This window comes from Sarcophilus harrisii, chromosome 2 (assembly GCF_902635505.1).
Source record: "Sarcophilus harrisii chromosome 2, mSarHar1.11, whole genome shotgun sequence".
Lineage (NCBI taxonomy): Eukaryota > Metazoa > Chordata > Mammalia > Dasyuromorphia > Dasyuridae > Sarcophilus > Sarcophilus harrisii.
Window position 1 is genome coordinate 208093846 of NC_045427.1, and position 22798 is coordinate 208116643.

General features: G+C 34.8%; 1 pseudogene; it reads left to right on the forward strand.

The window, feature by feature from the left end:
* The first annotated feature begins 11615 nt into the window (after positions 1-11615).
* LOC100924443 overlaps positions 11616-22798 on the forward strand; it is a 91641-nt pseudogene continuing 80458 nt past the window's right edge.

Consider the following 22798-nt stretch of genomic DNA (forward strand, 5'->3'; position numbering starts at 1 on the left):
TGGCCTGATGCCTTTTGTCGCTATTCCATCTTACTGCCCTTGTTTGTATAGTTTTATGCAAATTCTCTCCCTTATTTGACTCTGCCCTCTTTAAGAACAGCAATTGTCTTTTGCCTTTCTAGGTATCTCCAGTGCTTAGCATAGTACCTGGAACATAGCAGGCACTTATTAAATGTTTGTTGGATGACTATAAAAATGAACAATTTCAAGAACTTTTATAAATTGATAAGGAATGGAATAAGCAGAGCCAGAACTATTATATAAGTGTAAAAATAAATGATTTTACCTAATTTATGTGTTCATTGCCATTCCAATTAAATTAACAAAAAATTATTTTATTGAGCTAGAAAAATAATATCATTTGGGAGAACAAAATATCAGGAATTTCAAAAAACTAGAGGAAAAAAGATGTAAAGGAAGGAGATCCAACAGTATCAGACTTTAAATTATATTATAAGGCATGAGCATTATTGAAGTGTAAAATGAATCATTTTTATTACTTAAAATTAAAATTTTCTTTTATAAATAAGACCAATGTAACTAAGATAGAAGGAATGTAGAAAATTAGAGATGAAATCTTCATGAATAATCTCTCAGATAGAATGTTATTGTGTTGCAATAATGCTGTGGTGTAGAAAATGATGAGCTGGTTGATTTAGAAGTACAGGGAAGGACTTAGATCTATGAAGGAAAATGTTATTCTCCTCTAGAGAAATGATAGGTGGAAATATGCATAGTGTAGTTTTACGTATATGTGTATATGTATATATATACATATATATGTGTGTGTGTGTGTGTGTGTGTGTGTGTGTGTGTTTATAGATATCTATGTAAAGGCATATATTTGGGTTTAATTATAACCTTTCAGGGGGTGGGGGGAGATCAGGGGGGAGAAGATAAAAAAACAAAGTAAAAAGTTTCCAGTAGAGAACAAAAGAAAATCTTGAAGTAAAGAAATGCTCTGTATCTTTGAAATAAATGTATAGTTTTATTATGTAGGTTTTCTTGAAATAGAAATTTATTGTTTTATAGTCAGTCCCCTTTTGTGTTCTGCTGTGAACATGGAATTTTTTTTCTAGTTTTGTGTTTGTTTAAAATGAATAAAAAATTTACCAAACAAAAGAAAAACTAAAATAAATTTTTTAATCTAATGATTTTTAGATTATCTCTATTCATCTTGCTTATTAAGTTGTTTTTGTTAGCAGAAGCTTCATTTGTTCTAATTTTTCAATCTTTGACTTTACTCAAATATCTTGTTCTTCTTTTTGCTATTTTGTCTCGGGAGAAATCTATAACTTAGGTAAGATTTTCCCCCATGTTATTCATTCTTCTTTTGAACCTCTAAATTTCATTTTTGTGTTTGTTTGTTTCAACTCTTTTTTCATCTCTTCCACAGACTCTCAAATTCTAGTGACCAATCTACTCTTTTTCTAAGATTCTTTTTGCAATTACAATATAGATTTTTTTCTTCTTGGGTTTTACCTTGAAATTTTCAGTATTTCATTGATTTTATCTCTATTTTGTCAAGTCTTCTCTTCAGATTTTGTGTTGGAACTTTGTATCAGATTTGTTATGCTTCCTCATAAACTTTTGGATTAGGTCCAAGTACTAAGTCTCTCTGTAGTGACAAAATAGGACTCTGCTGTGTCAAGGTCAGGTCATCATGCTCTTGTTGCAGTCTATATGTCACTATCTCATCTGTATTCAGGAAAAGATGCCTAATTCTTCAATTTTAGTGTTGTTGGAAAATTTTCTAGGATCAAACCTTAATTACGTCTGCTACGCTGGCCTGAGATATGAGTAAATGAATGAATAAATATGTGAATGTATGAACAAATGAAAATATTTATTAAGTGCTTGTAGACAAGTGTGAAGACCGCATATTTTAAAATCAGCCAGAGTCAGGAATTCAGGTTAGGGGAAAATTGTCAATCTTTATTCTCAGTGAAGAAAGATCGGAGGTGGAAGAGAATGGGCGATAGCAATGTGTGCAGCTGAGTCAAGAAGCTAGCTAGACCAGCAGCCACACGACCAGCAGCTAGGAGCATGGAATCTAGGCTCAATCTCTCCCAGCTTCTCTTCCTGTCTCTCTCTGCTTCCACTCACCAAAAACGTCATTTCCTATACAACACATCAGGACTTGCACAGAGAGTGGGCAGGGGCCATTTTTTATCCAAGCATGTATATTAATAGAGTATAGTCCAATTACTATTTAGCCTCATGTGCTTGGGACCTCAGTGCATCAACTCAAACCTCAGCCCATTACAGACAAGTACTGTGTTAAACACTAAGAATATAAATATAAACAAAAAAGTCCCTGATCTAAAGGAGAGTAAATTCTAATAAGAGAATATAGCATATTTAAGGGAGTGATTGTCAAGGAGGAGAATTTTGGCCAGAAAAGTCAAAGAGAATAGTGATTGAAATAATAGACTAATTTATTGATATGTCTTTTCTAGGAATAATAATTTTGATCATAGGATCATTCCTCTAAACCTAAAAGGGACCTCCAAGGTCATTTAGTCCATCCACATCATTTTACAGGTAAAAAAGAAACTGAGGTCCAGGAAACATTAAATAACTAGTTCAAGATCACACAGATAAAAAAACATCAGAGACTAACCTCAGGCCTTTTGGATCTAGAATTCATGTTTTTAGTCCTGCAAGTGATGATGATTATCATTTTCAGATCTACAGTTGGAAATCTACTGTGGATGGAGGGAAAACAGGAAGAAGGCATAAATGAAGATAGCTAAGAACTTGTGTGGTGAGCCTTCAACTAGGCAAGACAAGATCAATGATAATCCAATCAGAGTCTAAGGTCACAGGACTGAGAGCCCAGGTTCTGGTACAAGGTAGAAGCTAGAAAGCAGGTGGTTTGTCATAGAAATTTGAAGCTTCAAGATCTCTGGAGTTGAGAACACATCCTACTTATTACCTTGATTAGTCTTATTCTGATTGCTTTGATGTCGGTTTTTTGGAGTAGCTCCATCAGGTAGATAAGACCTCAACTCAATGCAAGATTCAGGTATGTCAAGCAGAGGATTTGTCACAGACCTCCCCCCCCCCCCCCCCCACCTATCTTATCCCTTTTTCTTCTTCATTTTTAGGTCTATCTCAAAGAGAGGAGGGAGGGAGACCAATTTAAGATTAATATAATCTAATTATATCATATATAATTATTAATTAATTATATCATTATATAGTATTTTATATAATTATAATTAATAATTATATTAATATAATAAACCAAGCAAAAGGGAATGATTCCAACAGAAACTAGCAACTGAAAGAAAAGAGGATCTTCAGAAGCTTATTTCCAAGGTGCTTAATAAATGTTAATTAACTGATGGACAGTGTAGCTATTCCTGGAAGCTATGAACTGCAGAAACCACAGGATCAGTGGAGTAATGCATCACAAGAGCTATGTAGGACCAGCAGAGGGCTTGAAACCAAAAGGGAGCAGACCTGGCTAAAGCAGTATGATGATATCACTAGAATACATCAATACCTCAGAAACACAAGCTCAAGATCTCCATTCATGTGTCCAGTCATACATATGCCCACTTTTCCCAATGATAGATAAAAAGATAAAAACAGACAGATAAAGACAGAAAGTCAGAGACAGAGACAGAGAGGAAAAAAAGAAGAAAGGGAGGGGGAGGAGGAGGAGGAGTTGGAGGAGACTCCCCACAGAATTAGAATTTGGCAGTATTAGAAGAGAACTAAATTGGAATTATTCTAGCCGCTGGCTCTCATAGTCTAACTATGCAATATTGGATGAAATTCTCTTTAGGTCTCAGGTTCCGCTCTTTAAAATTAGTAAATTGAACTGAATGATCTCTAAGGTTCTATTTATCATTGAATCCTTTGATTCTGTATAGTGATATATTGAAGTACTTTTTTTCACCCTGAGGCAATTGGGATTAAGTGACTTGCCCAAGGTCACACAGCTAGGAAGTTTTAAGTGTTTGAAGTACTTTTAAGATAGGGTTTTGTCAGAGAAGTTTTTCAATAATATGTCATGAGGCAGCATGGGGGAGTTTTGTCTTGATATCAGAAAGATTCTGCCTCTGACACATGCTAACTCAGCTTTCAAGGGCCAGTGACCTCTTGATACCCTCAAAAATTGATCTTCATTGCTAAAGGGATTTTCTGATGGTTTTCCAAATGGGAAAAAAAAAAAATTGGAAATCTGGGGCAAAAGAAAAAAAAAAGTCTGGCATATAGAAGGTCTCCATTTCTACTATCCAATTTCATTTTACATATTAAAAAAACTGAGACTCAGAAGAGTAAAGTGATTGGCCAAAAATCATACAGCTACCTTCTGACTCTAGTCTCACTCTGTTGGGGTGTGTCTCTCTTTCTCTTTCTCTGTCTCTGTATGTCTTTCTCTCTCCCTCTGTCTTTTTCTCTGTTTCTCTTTGTCTCTCTGTTTGTGTGTCTGTGTGTGACTGTATGTCTGTCTTTCTCTATCTCTCTTTGTCTCTGTTTCTCTCTGTGTGTCTCTCTGTCTATCTTTCTGTCTCTATCTCTGTCTCTGTCTTTCTGTTTCTCTGTCTCTCTGTCTCTCTGTGTGTGTCTTTCTGTCTCTATCTCTGTCTCTCTCTTTCTCTCTTTATGTGTGTATTTCACATGCTTTATCCAAATGTTTTATGAAATGAAATAATCATTTCATAAAGCATTAGAGAGTTCCATTCCTATGAAAAAATATTATTCCCAATAGTTAAACTAGTAATAAACTGAGCCTTCAAGCATTGTAATGGGAACAGAGAAACACAGTTCTAAATAAATGATAATAAAAAAATCTATTATCATTATGAACAATTAGGGATGTAATCTAAAATCATGTCACTTGTTTGGTTTTTCCAAAAAAAATTTAGTAATAAAAATCTGCATGATTTCACCTAACTGGCCAACTTGATGAGACCAATGCATTAGATGGGTAATTAATTTTTTATATCTTTGCTGACAATTTTCTAGGCCACTAATTTTCAAATGAAGATTCAATCACTATGCATACATAGCAATGTCCACATAGTGTTTCCTATATTATATGATAGAAAAAACCTTTGAACTATCAGCAAATGACCATGTCATTCTGAGCCTCACTTTTTTCATCTACAAAATGAAAATAATAAGCACTTTCCTTTTCCTAACCCACAAGGTTAGGAAATATGTCAAAATAATAAAATGCTATATTCATATAGTTCAATCTATTATTATTAATTATATTTCTTGACTTAGGAATACTTATAAAGTACAAGTGACACATAAGAAAATAGATACATGATGGATATCAGCGAACTTAAACATTACAACCTTAAACATGCAAATCTTTATAAGATGTAGAATTTTTAGATTTTACAAATTAACATCTTACAAATAAGAAAATTAAAGCTAAGAGAAGGAACATGATTTGCTCCGGATCATGAAGAAGACAACTAATAGAGTTAGGATTCAAATCAAGGTCCTTTAATCCGAAAACCACTGTTTTATCCAATGTACCATACTTGCTTTTAGCAAACATATATGTAACTAAGAAAGGAAATAGTCATATAACAAAATGAGGAATGTCAATTAGGAAATAGCCAAAAAAAAAAAAAAAAAAAGTCATGGTATATGAATGTCATAGAATGTTGTATCGTGGGCAATGATGTATGGTGGAAAAGGGCCTACCTTAGAGAATGTATACATTTGCCCTTCTTCTTGGTGAGTTATACAGACCAAATTCTAATGATTGGTTCCTTATTTATCATGACTGTGATAAATGGGGAAATTTTTATGAATTGATGCAAAGTTAATAAAACAATGAGAAACCAATATATATGACTACAATGAAGTAAATGGGGAGAAAAAACAAGAACAAAACAATAGCATATAATTGTCAGGTTTTCTAATTGTTCATTTTGCAAAACTTTTTTCCCTTTATTTCTCTTTCTTAATCTTCATTATAAAAAATATCTCTCAGGGGAAAGGAAATGAGAGGAACACACTGGTAAATGTAAGCGATATAAAGAAAAAAAAATTAATGAAATATATTAGTATTATAAGGATAACAAATAGGCAGCTGATCTCAGAAAAACCTGGAAATTCCTTCATGAACTCAAGCAAAATAACATGTACTCTATACAAAATAATAACTGTGAATGACTTTGCTACTCTCAGCAATACATTGATCCACAACTACTCTGAAGGACCTATGATGAAAATTACTATCCATATCCAGAGAAAGAACTGATTGTGTCTGAATCCAAATTAAAGCATATTCTTTTTTGTTAAACTTTATTTTTCTTGAGGCTTTTTTTTTGGGGGGGGAGGGGAGTGAAGAGCTATGTTTTCTTTCACAATGTGATTTTTATGAAAATGTGCCTTCTTAATGGGAGTGTAGGGAAGGAAGGGAGAGATCTGGAACTCAAAGCTTCAAAAACAAATATTAAAAAATTATTTTATATGTAGCTGGGGAAAAAATATTAAAGAAAAAAAACAAATAGCAGGTGAATCCTACCCTAAACTCCATAATAGGTTTCAAGAGTAAAAGGAAGGCCTTCCAAGTTTGGGATAAACTTGGAGAATTCAAAGAAAGATGCAGATTCACACAGGAAAACAAAGTATGAATGGGCCACAAATGGATAGAATGTCTAATCCAATAAGATTGCAGGTTCAGTGGAGTATTAAAAAAATCTGTAAATTTATCTGTATCTGTATGTAAAAAAAATCTATAAAGTTTGACTTCACAAACTGATCTTATATATACTATTTATATCATTCAAAGCCCAGTGGTCCAAGGTAAAAAAGAATTAGATCTCTTTCCTCTCTGGCTGCTCTTTTGTTAAAAGATAAAAGTTGACCTAGGCTTGTTGTGTAAATCAGCATGATCCTACACTCAAAGATTGAAAACAAAGTAGGCTTATTCTAAAATATATCTAAAATATAAAATGTAAAATAAAAAATCTAAAATATATTCTAAAATATATCTAAAATATAAAAATATATAATAAAATAAAATATATCTAAAATATATTCTAAAATATAAAAATATATCAAAAAAATAAAATATTCTAAAATATATCTAAAAATAGAATAAAATATATTCTAAAATATCTAAAATAAAAAATATATCTAAAAAATAAAATAAAATAAAATAAAAAATATTCTGCTAGAAAATGACAATAATAGCTGTCATCAATAAAGTGGCTTAAAATTTACAAAACACTTTAAGACTTTCAAAAATTAATTGACTTGCTCAGGGTTCCACAAAGAGTAATAAAACTTGAATGTTAATCCATTTGCCCCAAATTTATTAAGATTGTGAACTCCATCAGGGCAATAACATGTCTCATTCATCTTTTAATACTGCCTAGCTATCCCTAGTCTAAAAATCCAATATGATACCCTCTTCATAGTAAGTACTTAGTAAATAAATATTTATTGAGTAATGGATGAAGAATGCTTAAAATTCTAACCTTATTCAAACTGGAAAGGATCTTTGAGGTTCTCTAGTCATAAAATGTCAAAGTTGTAAAGGATTTTAAAATATATTGAGCATCTAAGTAACCACATAGCAGACAGAGAACTGGATTTGAAATCAAGAAGAATTAAGTTCAAATATAGCTTTAGACATTTACTCAGCCATGTGACTTACGGCAAGTCACTTACTTTCCTCATCTGTAAAATGAACTGAACTGAAGAATTAAATGACAAACTACTCCAGTATCTTTGTCAAGAAAACTCCAAATGGAATCACACAAAGTTGGACACTACTTTTAACAACTAAACAAGTTCAATTATTCCAATTTATAGATGGGGTAACCAGAGTCAGAAAGGTGGGGGGGAGGGGTCAGAAACATAATAATATACATTAAATCAGTGGGAAAACCCTTTCCTACCCCTTAGTCCATTTTATTTTTCCCTTATGGGGAAATATATATATATGCTGCTTCACTCATACTTTTCAAAAACAAATTTTAATATTTATCTGCCCCAGCATTAAATTTATGGAGGGGACTGGGATTTGCCAGATTCAGAGAATGAGTTGTTCCATTTTCTTCATAAAGAATTTAAGAAAGCAAAGAGAAGTGAGACTGAGAGTGTTCCCTTGGCTACTCCTGAATATCTTAAAGTAGTTTTATCCTTCTAATGTTTATCCATTATAAATATGGTTCTCCAGTTCCAAGAGGAAAACAACAAGAACATCTATATGGGCACCTAAGTTCTACTGAGAACTTTCATTACTGGGAACCCCTTCATATTCTATATTCTCAACCAAATGATAGAAATAACTCTCACTTTCCCTTATTTCCACATGGAAGACTCATAATAGCCCCCATGAAAGAAGTTGCCTGTTTTTTGGTAAGAGAAAACAGAAAGATCAGATGGGGGAAGGAACTTGTCACATTCATACAGTTTAGTGAATGAGCCTAGACTCTAACCCAATTCTTTCCTAGATCAAATAGAAGTCTTTTTCTCAATGCATCATATTGCCTTTCAAGTTAACATAGTTCAAAAGTGGCAGTTTAAAAAAGACCAAAACTGGGACAGCTAAATGGTCCAGTAGATAGAGTACTAGCTCTGGAGTCAGGAGGACCTGAATAGAAATCTGGCCTCAAACATTAAATACTTCTTAGCTTTAAACCCTGGACAAGTCACTTAACCCTAATTGCCTTACCAAAAAAAAAAAAAAAAAAAAAAATCAAAACTCTTTGTGGATTTGTATAGTCAGGTACACCAAACAAAGAGTGATAGGAGAATCATTGATTAGAGCTAGAAAGGGAAAGGAAAAAGCATTTATATAGCACTCATTATATATATCAAGCTGACAGCTAAGTGGTACCCTGGACAAAGTTCCAGTCCTAAAGTCAGGAAAATTCATCTTCCTGAGTTCATATCTGGCCCTAGACACTTACTAGCTATGTAACCCTGGGCTTGTTACTTAGCCCTGTTTGCCTCAATTTCCTCATCTATAAAATGAGATGGAGAAGAAAATAGCAAGCCATTTCAATAACTTTTCCAAGAAAACCTCAAAATGAGTCAGACACTGGAAACAAAATGAACAACAAATGTGTCATATGCTGTGCTAAATACTATGTAATCGCTTGATCCTCACAACAACTTTACAAAGTAAGTTTTATCTCCATTTTACAGCTGAGGAAATTGAGGCAAACAGATTAATTGACTTACCCAGGGTCACATAGTTATTAAATGTTTGAAGCTGAATTTGAACTCAGTTTTTTTTTTTACTTTCAAAAACAACAACTCAAATAGTCATGAAAAGTCAAACACAACTGAAGTGTAACAATAAGGCAACATGAGAGCTATAAGGAATGTTTTGATCCACTCAGATCCAAAGTCCTCCCATTGATGGTCTTTTAGATTTCCCCAAATTTAAATGTTTTTGCTTATTTCTCAACTGACATTAATTTGACAATTAATGCTTCAAATGAACACTTTGTTTAAGAAGATCAAGGTGTGTATGTACTTTTTATGCAATGACCATGATACGATGTCAGTCAAAAATACCATATATATATGAATGAAATTTTGCAAGTTGAGATATGCCTATATCTCACAGAATCACAAAAAAAGTTGTAAAGGAAATTCAGAAACCATGTGAGCTAATTTATATCTAAATTAGCTCCTTCTCTAGCATATAAAAAAAGCAATTCTCTAGACTATATTTAAAGGGCTCCAATGAGGAAAGCCCGTTGTCTCCTAAGACAACACATTTTATTTTTCTGTATGTCTAATTGTTAGACTTACAAAGAGTCTAGGTGTCCTTTGCAATTTTGATTCATTGTTCCCAATTCTGCCTTTAGGGACTAATTCAATTAAATAAGCAATTATTTTGTTCCAAATGCTGACCAAAAAGAACAATGCTCATTTCCTACAAGGCAAACCTTTAATTACTTGAAAAAAATTATCATCTTCAATAAATTCCCACATTCTCTTTCCCACATTCACAATTCCTTCAACTAATGGAATAATCCTGAGGCCTTTGTCATTCTGATTGCTGAGCTCCGTATGTTCTCCAATTTTTTAATGTTCTTCTTTAAAAAAAAAAAAAAAAGAAGACCTGACAATATTATTTCTATTGTGGCCTGGCATCAGACAAAAAAAAAAAAAAAATGGGAACTGAGAATATTGGGAACTATGTAACTAATTTATCTGTTCCTGACAAAAGAAACCCAAGATAATAGTTTAAGACTGTCCTCACACATCGAAATATTCTGAAACAATAAGTGGGATGATTTCCCAATATCCCATACCTCTTCTGAATCCCCAGTCCCTGGCAAAGCAAGAGGTTGGAAATGGTTTCCCTTAAAATCAAAGCAATCAAATACATTGTGTCAAAATGTACTGATCCTTTTATTATACAAATTGTCCTTTTCATGCATGCTACAATTTCACAGTGTCAATGACTAAATTTGCATATCATACATTTTTGGATTTGTTTAATGAAAATCACTGCTTTCCTTTTATATTTTTTTCAAGAACTATCCTCATCTCAGATGAATTTTGATGTAAAGTTCCATCAGGAGTTAAATGTGTTAATCACTGGACTCAAACACAATCAAAATTTAATAATGGAGTAATAATACCAGCTTAATTATGCCAGCTTTTGGTGGTTATTTTTAAAACACTAAGATTGTAGGCAGCAAGCATAATTATATACCTAGAGATATTTCAGTGGTTTAAAACTCTTATTTTTTTTTTTTTTTTTTTTTTTTACTTCTAGGCATCTGGTTAGTATAATGGGCATTTTTATTCATGGGCAATAACAAAAGCCAAGTATTTTTTTTTTAAAATTAAATGTAGTATTGAAGTCATGTATGCTTTAACATATAATTTATAGAAAATGATCATGATATCAACATAACCCATTCTATAAGGTATGTTAACCTGATTGTCTCTTTTATTGATGCCATTTAATTTCAAGATTGAAGTTCCATGGTATCTAACCCTACATTCTGGCAACTAGGTTGAAGATGAATGAGTGATTGGATAGATGAACAAATGGCTTCCTTCAATCCAATTCACATAATTCATTACAGACCACATGTCCAAACAAAGGATCCACATTATTCAAAACAGAATATTGCCAACTCTTTATAGGACCCTTGGATGTCTTTCCTGTACTAGCAAGAACTAAGTGGGGAAAGGGATACCTCCTCTCCCCATTCAATATGTAGAAACTGCCAGTTGATAGTAATGATACCAGGATCTTAATAGAGCTGTTTTATATAAAATTGTGATTTTTGAGGGCCCAAAAGTGAAGGTTCCACTTACTTACTTTAGACAGCTTTGCATAGGAGAAACAATATTGGATTGAATTTAGAAAACATCTGAATTTGAGTTCTCCCTCTTATACTTGATAGCTGTATAATCATAGGCAAGTCATTTAGCTTCTATGGGCCTCTGTTTCTTTATTTTTAAAATGAGAGTAATTTGTAAAAGAGCAATATAAAGGTTTAAAAAAAAAAAAAAAACTTTTGCTCTTTCCTTGAGACATCCTAGGTAATCACTTAAAATAGTGAGGAACTCTTTGATCCAGAGAAATCATGCAAGTCTAGGGGCTCAAATCTCTGGGTCCACTTCAAGAACACCTATGAACAGCTTAAGCTATCAAGGACATGCATATCCAAAAAGCTACCAAGTATTTAAAAGATGTCACATTAAGAAACAATGTGTTCCCTTTCACAGATATAATGATGGAGTTGGCAAATATACTTAAGCTAAGCAGTGGGGTTGGACACAAGGTCAGTGGCTCAAAAGAGTGCTGAGTTCTTGCTGCATATGTTTAAAAATGCAGAGAGTAATGCAGAACTGAAGGTTTTGGATGTGGATTCTCTTGTCATTGAGTTTATCCAGGTTAATAAGGCTCCCAAAATGTCATGACATACTTAAAGAACTCATGGTCAAATCAACCCATATATGAGTTCTCCTTGCCATATTGAGATGATACTGAAAAGAAACAAATTATTCCTAAACCAGAAGAGGAGGTTGCTCAAAAGAAAAAGATATCCCAAAGAGAGAAAAAAAAAAAAAAAAGCTTATGGCATGGGAATAAATATGACAGTGTAAATAAAAATGAAATGAAATATTACTCTAAAAAAAAGAAAAAAGAAAAAAAATTGCCATGAATACTTGCAGAGGAGAAACAGTGTAAAGTATGTCATCAAGGAGATCTATGACCAGAAAAACTAAATTTATGAAAATTGTTCATGTCCATACAATATTAGATTTAAAGCATGGCCTTGAAGCATTGATTAGACCTCCCATGAAAGATTATCCAAAAAAAGAAAAAAGAAAAGAAAAAAAAATTATAAAAGGACAAAAATGTTACAGAATGATAGAGGAATTGAAATGCCAAATTTAGGCCACTAGAGAGTCATTGAAGATGCTTGAGCAAGGCTAGTGATATGATCAGATCTATATTTTAGGAATTTTAATTTGGAGGCTAGATGGAAGATAAATTAGAAAAAAAAGAAACAGGAAATAAATCTCCAGATTCTAGAAAATAAGAAAAATGGCCAAATTTCTGAGACCTTAGTCAAAGGAAAGATTTCTGTGATTTTGTCTGGAAAAGCAGGTGACTATTCTTCTACCTCAAGATTTCTTAGGACCTCCACCTTAATCTGGGTTTATCCTTTGTAAATAACATACTATTTTGTTCCAAGTTATTTCTCAACTTGTGAGAAAAATAGAGTCAGAGACAGAGAGATAGAGAATGGGGGGGGGGGGGGGGGGGGGGGGGGGGAAGTGGAAAAGGGGGAAGGGAAAGAAAGAGGGAGAGGGGGAAGGAGGTGGAAAGAGAGGGAGGAGATGGAGAAGGAGCAGAAACAGAGAGAGGGAAAGAGAAATAGGGAGAGAGGAGGAGAGACAGAGACAGAGAGAGACAAACAAACAGAGACAGAGACAGAGAGAAAATACCAATAACCAAATAGTCCAACATCACATTTCTTTTAGGAAAAAATAAAAAGAGAAATCAGGAAAATCCAAGAAATTTTAATGGTGTAGTTGCCAAGGTGACCAAAATCTCAGGTCTCTTGGCAACTGTATTGTGCCAAAACTGCCATAGAAATCCTGCAGGTATCAGCCAGGAAACCAGATCCCCTGCCTTGATAATTTTTGAAGCTATTCTCTGAGAAAAAGTCATAATTCATAACACATTTCTCTTTTAAAAAAATATTCTGAATTTAACAAACATTAAAAAGATGAGCATTTCTAAATATGCAGTACAACACAAAAAAGAAGATATATGAAACTGAATCTGTTCTATGCTATTTATTTTTAAAATATATAATGAAATAAATATATAATAAATTATAACTATTACTTTAAAACTGTTCTATTTGTACTTTCTTTTGAACTTTCACCCCTATTCCTCTCTGTATTTAAAAAAAAATTTTTAATGACCCTCCTTCTCCTGTAGGATGGATTATGCTCAACTTTTCAAATTAAGTTATTTGGGATTGCAAATCTATATCTGCTGTCTTTTTTATTTTAATATTTGGTAGATAATATTGCAAAACCTTTCATTTGTAATTGAAATGTCAGGTTTTATGTAATTCTGATTGTGGTTTCTTGGTACTTGAACTATCTACTTCTGGCTATTTGAAATATTTTTTCTTTGACTTGTAAACTCTAGATTTTGGCTATATTATTCATTCCTAGGACTTTTTCCTTTTGGGATTTCTTTTAGGTGATGATTGATGAGTTTTAACTCTTTCACTTTTTCCTTTATCTTAATAAATCTAATAAAAATAAGTTATGGTTTCTTGAAATACTATGTCTGAGTATTGTTTTCATCACGGTTTTTACAGAATCTGATGATTCTTAAAAACTTTCTCTTTTTGAGCTGTTTTCCAAGTCAATTGTTTTTAATCTCAGAGAACTTATATTTTTTTCTCTTTTTTTTTTCAGTCTCTAGATTTTGTTCTAATATTTCTGGTATCTCATGGAGCCATTGATTTGTTTAGTATATTTTTATTTTCTGGGGGGTTTTAAGTAGATAATGTTTCCCACTTCCTAGTTATTCAGCTTCAAATTCTTCCAGAAAACTTTCATTTTTCATCATTTGCTTAATTCCTTCCAGGAATTCATATAAATCTTATAGAAAAGTATCTTTCCTTTGACTCTCTGCTTGCAATTGTTATAAAGTTACATTTTTCTTTTTGAAAAGGTTAGAATTTTCAATATCTCTGGATCTATTATAATTTTTAATGTTATAAGACTTCTTGTATATACTCATCACTTCAACCTTAGTTTCTGAATTAGAGCTTTGTTCCAGTCCTTTATGCTACTGTGCTTTGGCTTGAGGTACTTAAATGTAGTTTAATCTCTAACTGCGATACCAGAGTTCCTGGGCCAACAACCTCCACCTTCTAGGGCAGGGGTGCTTGAGATCTTTGAGGTTCAGAGAACTGGATTTTCAAGAGCTATATGGCATCTTAGGAGGGAGTGCAAAGAACTTTGGAGTCTCTGGGCCTGGGATGACTCTGGGATGACCTGAGCCCTGCCATGTTCAAACTAGTTACTGCTGCTCCTTATCTCTTCCAAGTTTGCTGCTGTGAGTTTTTGATTACATTGGTATTTTCTCAGGGGAATCCTTCTATTCTCACTGCCTTGCAAACTACAGATGTTTCTGGCTGGTCTTTTGTTGCCTAGTAGTCTTTTATTTATCTCTTATCTGCCCTAGGTCTGGGTCTTCTGATTGGACCCCTTTCCGTCCATGGACCTCTGGCTGACTTTTTATAAGGTTCTAGGGAAGAAGTCATTTATTATAATTTTTCATTAGGCTTCTTGATCATTATTCAGTTTGATATAATTTTTAGGTTTTTGTTAGAGTAGGTATGTGGGAGTTGGGCTGCCTGCCACTGTTCAGAAAGTGGTCTTGGCGGGAATACAACTTTTTCCCTTAAGAAAACTACTACATCAATAGAAAACTACTATAGTTCAAGGATCATGCTATATGAGGATGCCTTGAAGAAATTTAGATTGCTTGTCTGGAGAAAGGGTATGGACTTTTTAAGCAAAATTTCAAAAATCTTTATGAACTAATTGGAACAAGTCACAGTTCCAGCAACAGTATTATCAAAATGCTTGTTTTTCCATCTTACATAATCTGATGCAAAGTGAGGTAGCAGAACTAGGAAAACATTGTTACACAGAAACAGCACTATTTTACAATAAAGAATTGTGAATGACTTAGTTATTGTCAGCAATACAATGATCCAAGACAATCCCAAAGACAAATGATATCCACCTTCAGGGAAGGAACTGATTCTGTCTAAATAAAGACTGATGGGGACTGCTATTTTTCATTTTTTCCTTTTTCTTTTCTTTTCTTTTCTTTTTTTTGTTACAGTCTTTTTGTAATGTGGAAATGTATTAGATGATTGCACATGTATAAACTATATCAAATTGTTTACCATCTCAGGGAGAGAGGAGGGAAGGAAAAAAAGAGAAGGATAGAAATTAGAACTCAAAACTTTTTTTAAATGTTTTTAAAAGAATTTCAAAGCAAGCTTCTCCGCTAAGGCCTCATTTCTCAAACTTAAAGGGAACTGAGTGAAATTTATAAAAATAAATAAATAAATAAAAGCCATATCCCAATAGATAAATAATCAAAAGATACAATCTGTGCCCAAAGGGTTATAAATTCATGTATATCCTTTCACTTGACAACACCACTACTTGGCATGAATACCAAAAGAGATTCAAAAGAAAAAGGAAAATGACTTATGTATACAAAAAAATATTCACAGAATGTTCACTCCCTTCTCAGGGCAAAATAAAAAAAAATTGGAAATTGAGAGGATGCCCATCAATTGGGGAATGGCTCAATAAAGTCTGATGTGTGTTTATGATGGAATATTATTGTTCTATGGAAAATGATGAGCAGGATGCTCTCAGGAAGGAAAAAAAGACTGGAAAGTCCTCCATGAACTGTTATGCCATAGTTCTCTTTAACTGTTCTGACTTAGTTTCCCTGAACTAGTTTCCTTTGTCTCAGTTTCCTTAACTGTTCTGTCAATCCCCTTAGTCGTAAAAACCTACTCTGGCCCATTAAGATTGGGAACGTTTACTCTAAGCTTATAAATTGTTTACAAGATAAACAAGAGAGTAGAACTCCTGTTCTCAAGAATTTACAATATCCCTCTAAAATATTCCAAGATACCTCACTGACATCTTTATCTTTGGGTATTCAGACATCCTGTCTCTGGACTTTTAGGATTTATGGTCTCCCCCCATCCTGACAGAAGCCTTCCCGCCTTCTGGTTCTTTGTTTCTAGGGAGTATTTAAGGAATTGGGCAGCTCCTATTGATTGCTGGATTCTTTGAGATGACAGTCTCCCCCGCCCTGGGACCAACATGGATTCCTTGGTCCCAGTATATCTTTATCTCTGTCTGACTGGATAATTTGAGACGAGAGTCCTGTCCAGTCAATTATACTCTCCAATTAATAAAATATTGAAAACTCTCTAATCTCTCTCCTGCCTCAGTTTCTCTAGCATTACAGAACTTAACAAAATGAAATGTACTGTATACAAAGTAATAGCAATGTTCCAGGATGATCAACTGTGAATGACTTTGCTTTTCTCAGTAGCAATCATCCACTGCTACTCTGAAGGACTTATGACAATTTTGTCTTTTCCATACCCATAGAAAGAACTGATTATATCTGAATACAGACTGAAACATTCTCTCTCTCTCTCTCTCTCTCTCTCTTTCTCTCTCTCTCTCTCTCTCTCTCTCTCTCTCTCTCTCTCTTAATTTTTCTTGAAGGTTTATTATCATTAGGATGGGAAATCTATTTTTATCATAACTTTACTTTTTATGGAAATGTTTTGCATAACTTCACAAATTGTTTCTTAATTGTGGGTGGAGATAAAGGAGAGAACCTAGAACTCAAAATTTTAGAAACAAATGTAAAAAAAATTGTTTTGAATGTAACTGGGGGAAAATATTGAATAAATAAAACAAAACAAAAATGTTTTTAATTGTTTTAATATGTAATTGGGGAAAATAAAATGTTATTGTTATATTAAAAAAAATAAAATGGGCATATACTTAAAAAAAAAAAAACAGTTCCTCTTTTCATAACCCTCCAACATTGATTATTCTCATCTTTGACAATTTGGTGCCACCACTACACAAACCACCACCACTCCCATTTTAAAGAGGATGGAATTGAAACTCATCTGGGTGGGACTAATTGAGTCCAGGACCACTCCTATTTAGCCTGAGCAGATCTAGATTTCTATGGACTTCTATTGAGCTGAAAATTGGCTCAGAACCACTCCCAGTAAACTGTCCCATTCTACTGGAAATCTAGGCCTGGAGGCAGTAATATCATTCAATTGAAACCTCTATTCAATTTGAAGATTTTGGTCTGATTTCAACTCAAACTGCTCCCAGCCCCTAGCCAAGTTTCAAATTCCTTATAAAAAGGGGCAACTTGGCTCACTTCTTTGCAGAGGGCCAAAAGCAGAACATGCCATGCCAAGAAACCTCTCTCTCTCTCTCTGTCTCTCTGTCTCTCTCTCTCTCTCTCTCTCTCTCCTTGACATAGCTGCCTTTGAGGACCCTCTTCCCACTGAGAAGACATTCTCTTTTCAGTTAATCCCTCTTAATCTCTCTCACCTACTTCCCTAACAGGACCACGCCTCTCTTTACCTCTCTGTGGGGATTTCTCCTCTGCTCTGAACTTTATCTCTCTCTTTGCCAGGACTCCTCTGCTAGACTTTTTCTTTTCTGTCGAGACCTTGTCATGAAGCAAGTCAGTCTTCCTAGAAAAAGCTGACTTCCCAGTGCCAATAAACTTCTTTTTGGCAGTCTAACTTTTAGGATTTATAATGTCTTTTACAAAGGACCTACACCAACCAAAAGGAGTTCCCACAACTCTCTGCCCTGCACCAAACCTCATCATTATAATTACTCTCTTTGGTAAATAATTCAAAACAATATTGTCCTTTTCTTTCCATGGAACTTATCCACCTCTGTTTCACAATTATTAGGTTTTGCCAATTGCTTGAGGCAGAGAATTCTCTGTATATAGGGGGAAACTATTGGCTAGAAATCTCTCTCCAAGCAAACTATAACTTAAAAGAATTGCTTGTAAAATAAGAAAGGTATCTGTGGCATGTTTGGGGCAATTGCACCTACCCAAACTGACTACTCAGGAGTCGCTCCAAATGATGTACAGAAAGAATTTATTAGAATCTTGAAAAGTGGACCGTCCTGGCCTGTGGGCCTGAAAAGACAGCAAGGATACCCACAGGAGGAGAGTCATTCACTTGATGATGCTTACAACTTTTATACATTTCAGATAAAGAACCCCCAAAATCCCACCCTCTATAGGCTGTGATTGGTTACATAAACCTTCATCCCCCCTATTTGGTCAGTGGAATACAGTGAAAAAGGTGATATACAGCTTCGGCCACTTAATTCCTTCTTTGAACAATGGAATGCAGTCCAGGTCTCATCTAAAATCACATGACTGGGTCTTATAGGCCTGATCTACTTTAGTTAACAGTCTCTGATCAATATGTACTTAATCTGTAAATTCTTCATCTTTCCACACAGACAGATTCAGATAAACTCAAAGTGTACATTGTTTTCTTCTCCATAAAGGCTTTGAAGTAGTTGACCTAGTCTCCCCTTATTCCTCTGTGCCACTCTCCCCTTTTCTTCCCCCTCCCCATTCTAATTCCAACCATTATTTTTTCCCCAGACCATTTGTACTACTCTCCCAAAAAGGAAGCAAGTGTGATCATCACAGAAAAACATCTCACCCCAATGCTCTGAATAAAGCCAGCTAAGGAATGAGCAGTCTTTCTAGTTTACAGACTGTCTGTGATGTTTTAAACATCTCATTTGACACATTATACAAAAACCAAGAGTCTAATCTTATTCTAATGAAGGATTTCCTAACTGAATCTGGAAAGCCTCATTATGACAGTGAAGAAGTTAGAACTAAGTAGAAAATTTAAGATGGATGTCCCAAAAAAACATGGGGAAAAATACTTGAAAATAAGGATACCCTTTGAATAGTAAAACACAGCTGTTGAAAACTTGGATTAAAGACAGTCATATGGACCTCTGATTTTAAATATACCTGGATTTAGGTAAAAGAGTCACACATAAGAGAAACCATTTATTTTGACAATCTTTGAATGAGGTTAATTACAAAATCTGGAGGTTTACAAATTCTGAGAATAAATGATAGATACCCTGCTGCAGTACAAAGAATGCTAAATCTGAAGAAAGGAGATCTAGATTTAAGTCCTGAAGCTGCCACTGTATGACATTGAATATGTGACTAAACCTCTCCCTATAAAATGGGAATAATATCTATTGCAGCTGTGTGGAATAGAGAGCTAAGGTGAAGGATTTATAGGAATGTGTGGATTCTTTTTCTGTATTTTATTTTCATTTTTTTCTGTGTTTCCCCTATGACCTATATAATATGTGCAGGTCCATAGGTAGTTGAACCTTGGCCAGCTATATATGAAGCCTGAAGGCCTGATTTTCTGTTTCTTAGAAATCAGGTGATTTCAGAGAAACAGAAACCTTCCATTCCAATCTCTCCGCATAGCAACAACCAATTAGATGCTTCCCCCTCCCCTTCTCAATGCTCTCTTACTTGTGATGTAATCTCTTGTATAAAAGCTGTGTATCTTTACTACTTCTTTAGACCTCCTACTACGAACTTTCTCTTTCCCTTATCTCATGATAGAATGGCTCATCCTCCTGAGGTATAATAAACAACCTTTCTGCTTTCTATTTTCTATTTCTAGGGACCATAGGACATAAAGATGGGGATAGGGAAGGAAACCCTTCTTCCCACCCAACTTAGTTCATGGTTCCTGTGCTGTGGATGAATGTGACCGTTCACCCCTTAGATACTGCTGAAAAGAGGATGAGACTGTCCTTATCTGTTAGTTTTAAAGATGCAGTGTCTTCTAGTTACACAGCCAGTAGAAAAAGATTGTTCCCACCCATGTGGTAGAGGAAAACAGAAGGTCTTCTCCCAAAGAAGGTCCCTGACATTTTCCTCATAAATGCCTCCATTTTTAGTGATCAGAGCATTCATTAAAACCAGGCTACATTTAATATTATGAATCTAGGTTTAATATACATCCCTCCCCCTCCAAAAAAAAAAAAACAAAAAAAAACTTTTTTTTGTTGATCTTGCCTTTATATCTTCTAAATCACTACTGTATCCCTTCCCTAGATCCTTCCCAGAATGTCATCTTTATAACAGGTTAAGGATGGGGATCGAAAGTGAATGAAGGGCATTGAGAAAGCTGTCTTACAAGATGGAGAGTGTTCTAAAAATTGAGCCAAGGTCAACTGTGCCCCAGGGCCAGGTTTCTTTCTCCAGAGATCACATGGTTTACAAGGAGTGGGACCATATAGCCTTTTCTTTGTGAGACTAAGTTAGGGCCACCTTGGCATTAAAACTCCCATAATAAAAATTAATAAAAATAATAATCCTAAAGATGTGGTTGGTTTAGAAGTTTTCCTCATTTATGACTTAGAATGTGAGGTCATTTGTCCTGACTAGTCAGGGCCTGCTTCTTCTTGTCTGACTGCTTGTTGAAAGGGAGACACCCTTTTTTGAGATTTCTTTCTGCTTTTACCTTAAAAAATCTCCTTGATTTATTTGTGCCGGTGGTCTTTGTCCCACACAGAAGGAACTGGACCTGTAATTTCAATGATAAAAGGAACTCCCAGGTGAAAGAACTTCTAGCTGTGCAGATTGATACCTTCTCAAAAATTTAGTCTTAGAGAGTTGCCTACAGCACATGAAGGTTAAATGACTTGCCCAGGATCATATTGAAGAGGTTAAAAGAGGTCTAGATTCCTGGTGGTCTAGAGGTTAGTGGCTATAAGAGAGTTATTAAGAATCCCCATTAAATCAGGCACAGGTTCTAGGAGTGAAAGAATTCACTCATTCCCGAATATTATTTGCAAAATGAAAGTTTATTGTTAGATAGAAATCAGTTTACCCAGAGACTGACTTCTATAATGGCAGATCTATGGAAAATGGAGTTTTGCACTGAGAATGCAGTTCTCAGTGGACAGAAAGTCCTGGCAGCTGAGTGAGCCACCGAGGTCCATCTGCAAAGACTTTAGTTGATGGAAGCTCATTATATTGGTTGTCTTAGTGGGAGTTGGGAAGCCCAAGCTGGATGGCCCAAGCAAGTCAGAATGGGGGCTGGGAGAGCCTAAATGATTCAGATCCAGTCGGGGCTGGGAATAGCCTGGATCTCCTATTGGAATTCAAAGGAATGCTTTTTGACCAGATTTGTGAATCAAAGCTCTAGCTTCCTGGACTGGGGAGGATATGCCTCAGCCAAGAGGGGCCGGGAATCTGAAAGGAATCACAGATCAATAGGAAATACAGTTTCTTAAAGGGTCCACAACCAGCTTCAATGTAACTACTAAGTGTCAGAGGCAGATTTTAAAGATTTAAACCCAGGTTTTCTGATTTCAAAGTTAGCTCTTTATCAACTATACCTCTTATCCCCATAAGAAAGAACAAAAGGAGATTAAAAAAAAAAAAGAAAAAGAAAAGAAAAACGTTCAGGAAAACTAACCAACCTACTGAGAAGTTCAAAAAGTCATGTTGTTAAGGGATGAGACACTAACAACATTTGGGAGTCCCCAGGTTGGTGTCCTAGGTATAACAAAAAAAAAAAAATTTGCAGACCCAGTCTTCAAATTAAGGGTCAGAGAGTTTTATTGATTCTAACAATACAGTGGGCTTGATTCCAGATTGGAATAGCAAAGAGTTGAGAGACCTAGAAAAGTTTATCTAGCCTTCTATGACCTAAGGTTAAGGAATCTAGCACTGGCATGTTGATTCTATGACCTGAGGCTAGGGAGTAATCTCCAAATGAATTAAGAGTAGTCACCGACCAGATCATCAATCATCATGAATTGAAAAGTACTGAGAGTAGGAGTTTCCTGAGGCCAGAAGCTATCTTGCTAAGGAGTGGTCTGAATCAGGCACATTGGGAGTTTTCTGAGGCAGACTCAAAGCCAGAAAACCCAGCACCCCTGACCCAATTAGAACATAAGCCCCCCAAGGTCAGGGGACCCCAAAATCACATTATATCAATGTGTTAAATACAGTGTCCCCAAATATATGCTAATATCTACTAGTTATATCCTCATATGACTGGGAGGAGGTAGAGAAGTAAACAGAGAGGTAGGGGAGCCATGATAAAGATAATCCTGGAGGAGGAGACTGATTTCAGGAAAGTCAGGAAAGAGAAATCTGAGTGCCCAAGTTTGCATTTGAGTCAAGAAATAGGAAAACTGATAAAGAAGCCTTGTATGTGGTGATTAAAAGGTTATTAATGAAGTCAGAGAAATTGCAAGGGTTAAGTGGTGGTAAGACAAGATAGGAATTATAGTCCAAAAAAAGTGGAAGTAAAAGGTGGAAAAGAGATAAGGAGATAGCGAAGACAAAGGAAATGGCTTCTCTTTATTTACAGCTTTTGTAAGAAAAGGTGAGCTAATGCCCAGAAAAAGAACTCTGGGAGATGACTAAAAACCATTACATTAAATTCCCAATCCCTATATTTATGCACACATGCATTTTTGATTTCCTTCACAAGCTAATTGTACAATAATTCAGAGTCTGATTCTTTTTGTACAGCAAAATAATGTTTTGGTCATGTATACTTATTGTGTATCTAAGTTATATTTTAATATATTTAACATCTACTGGTCATCCTGCCATCTAGGGGAGGGGGTGGGGGGGGAGGGTAAGAGGTGAAAA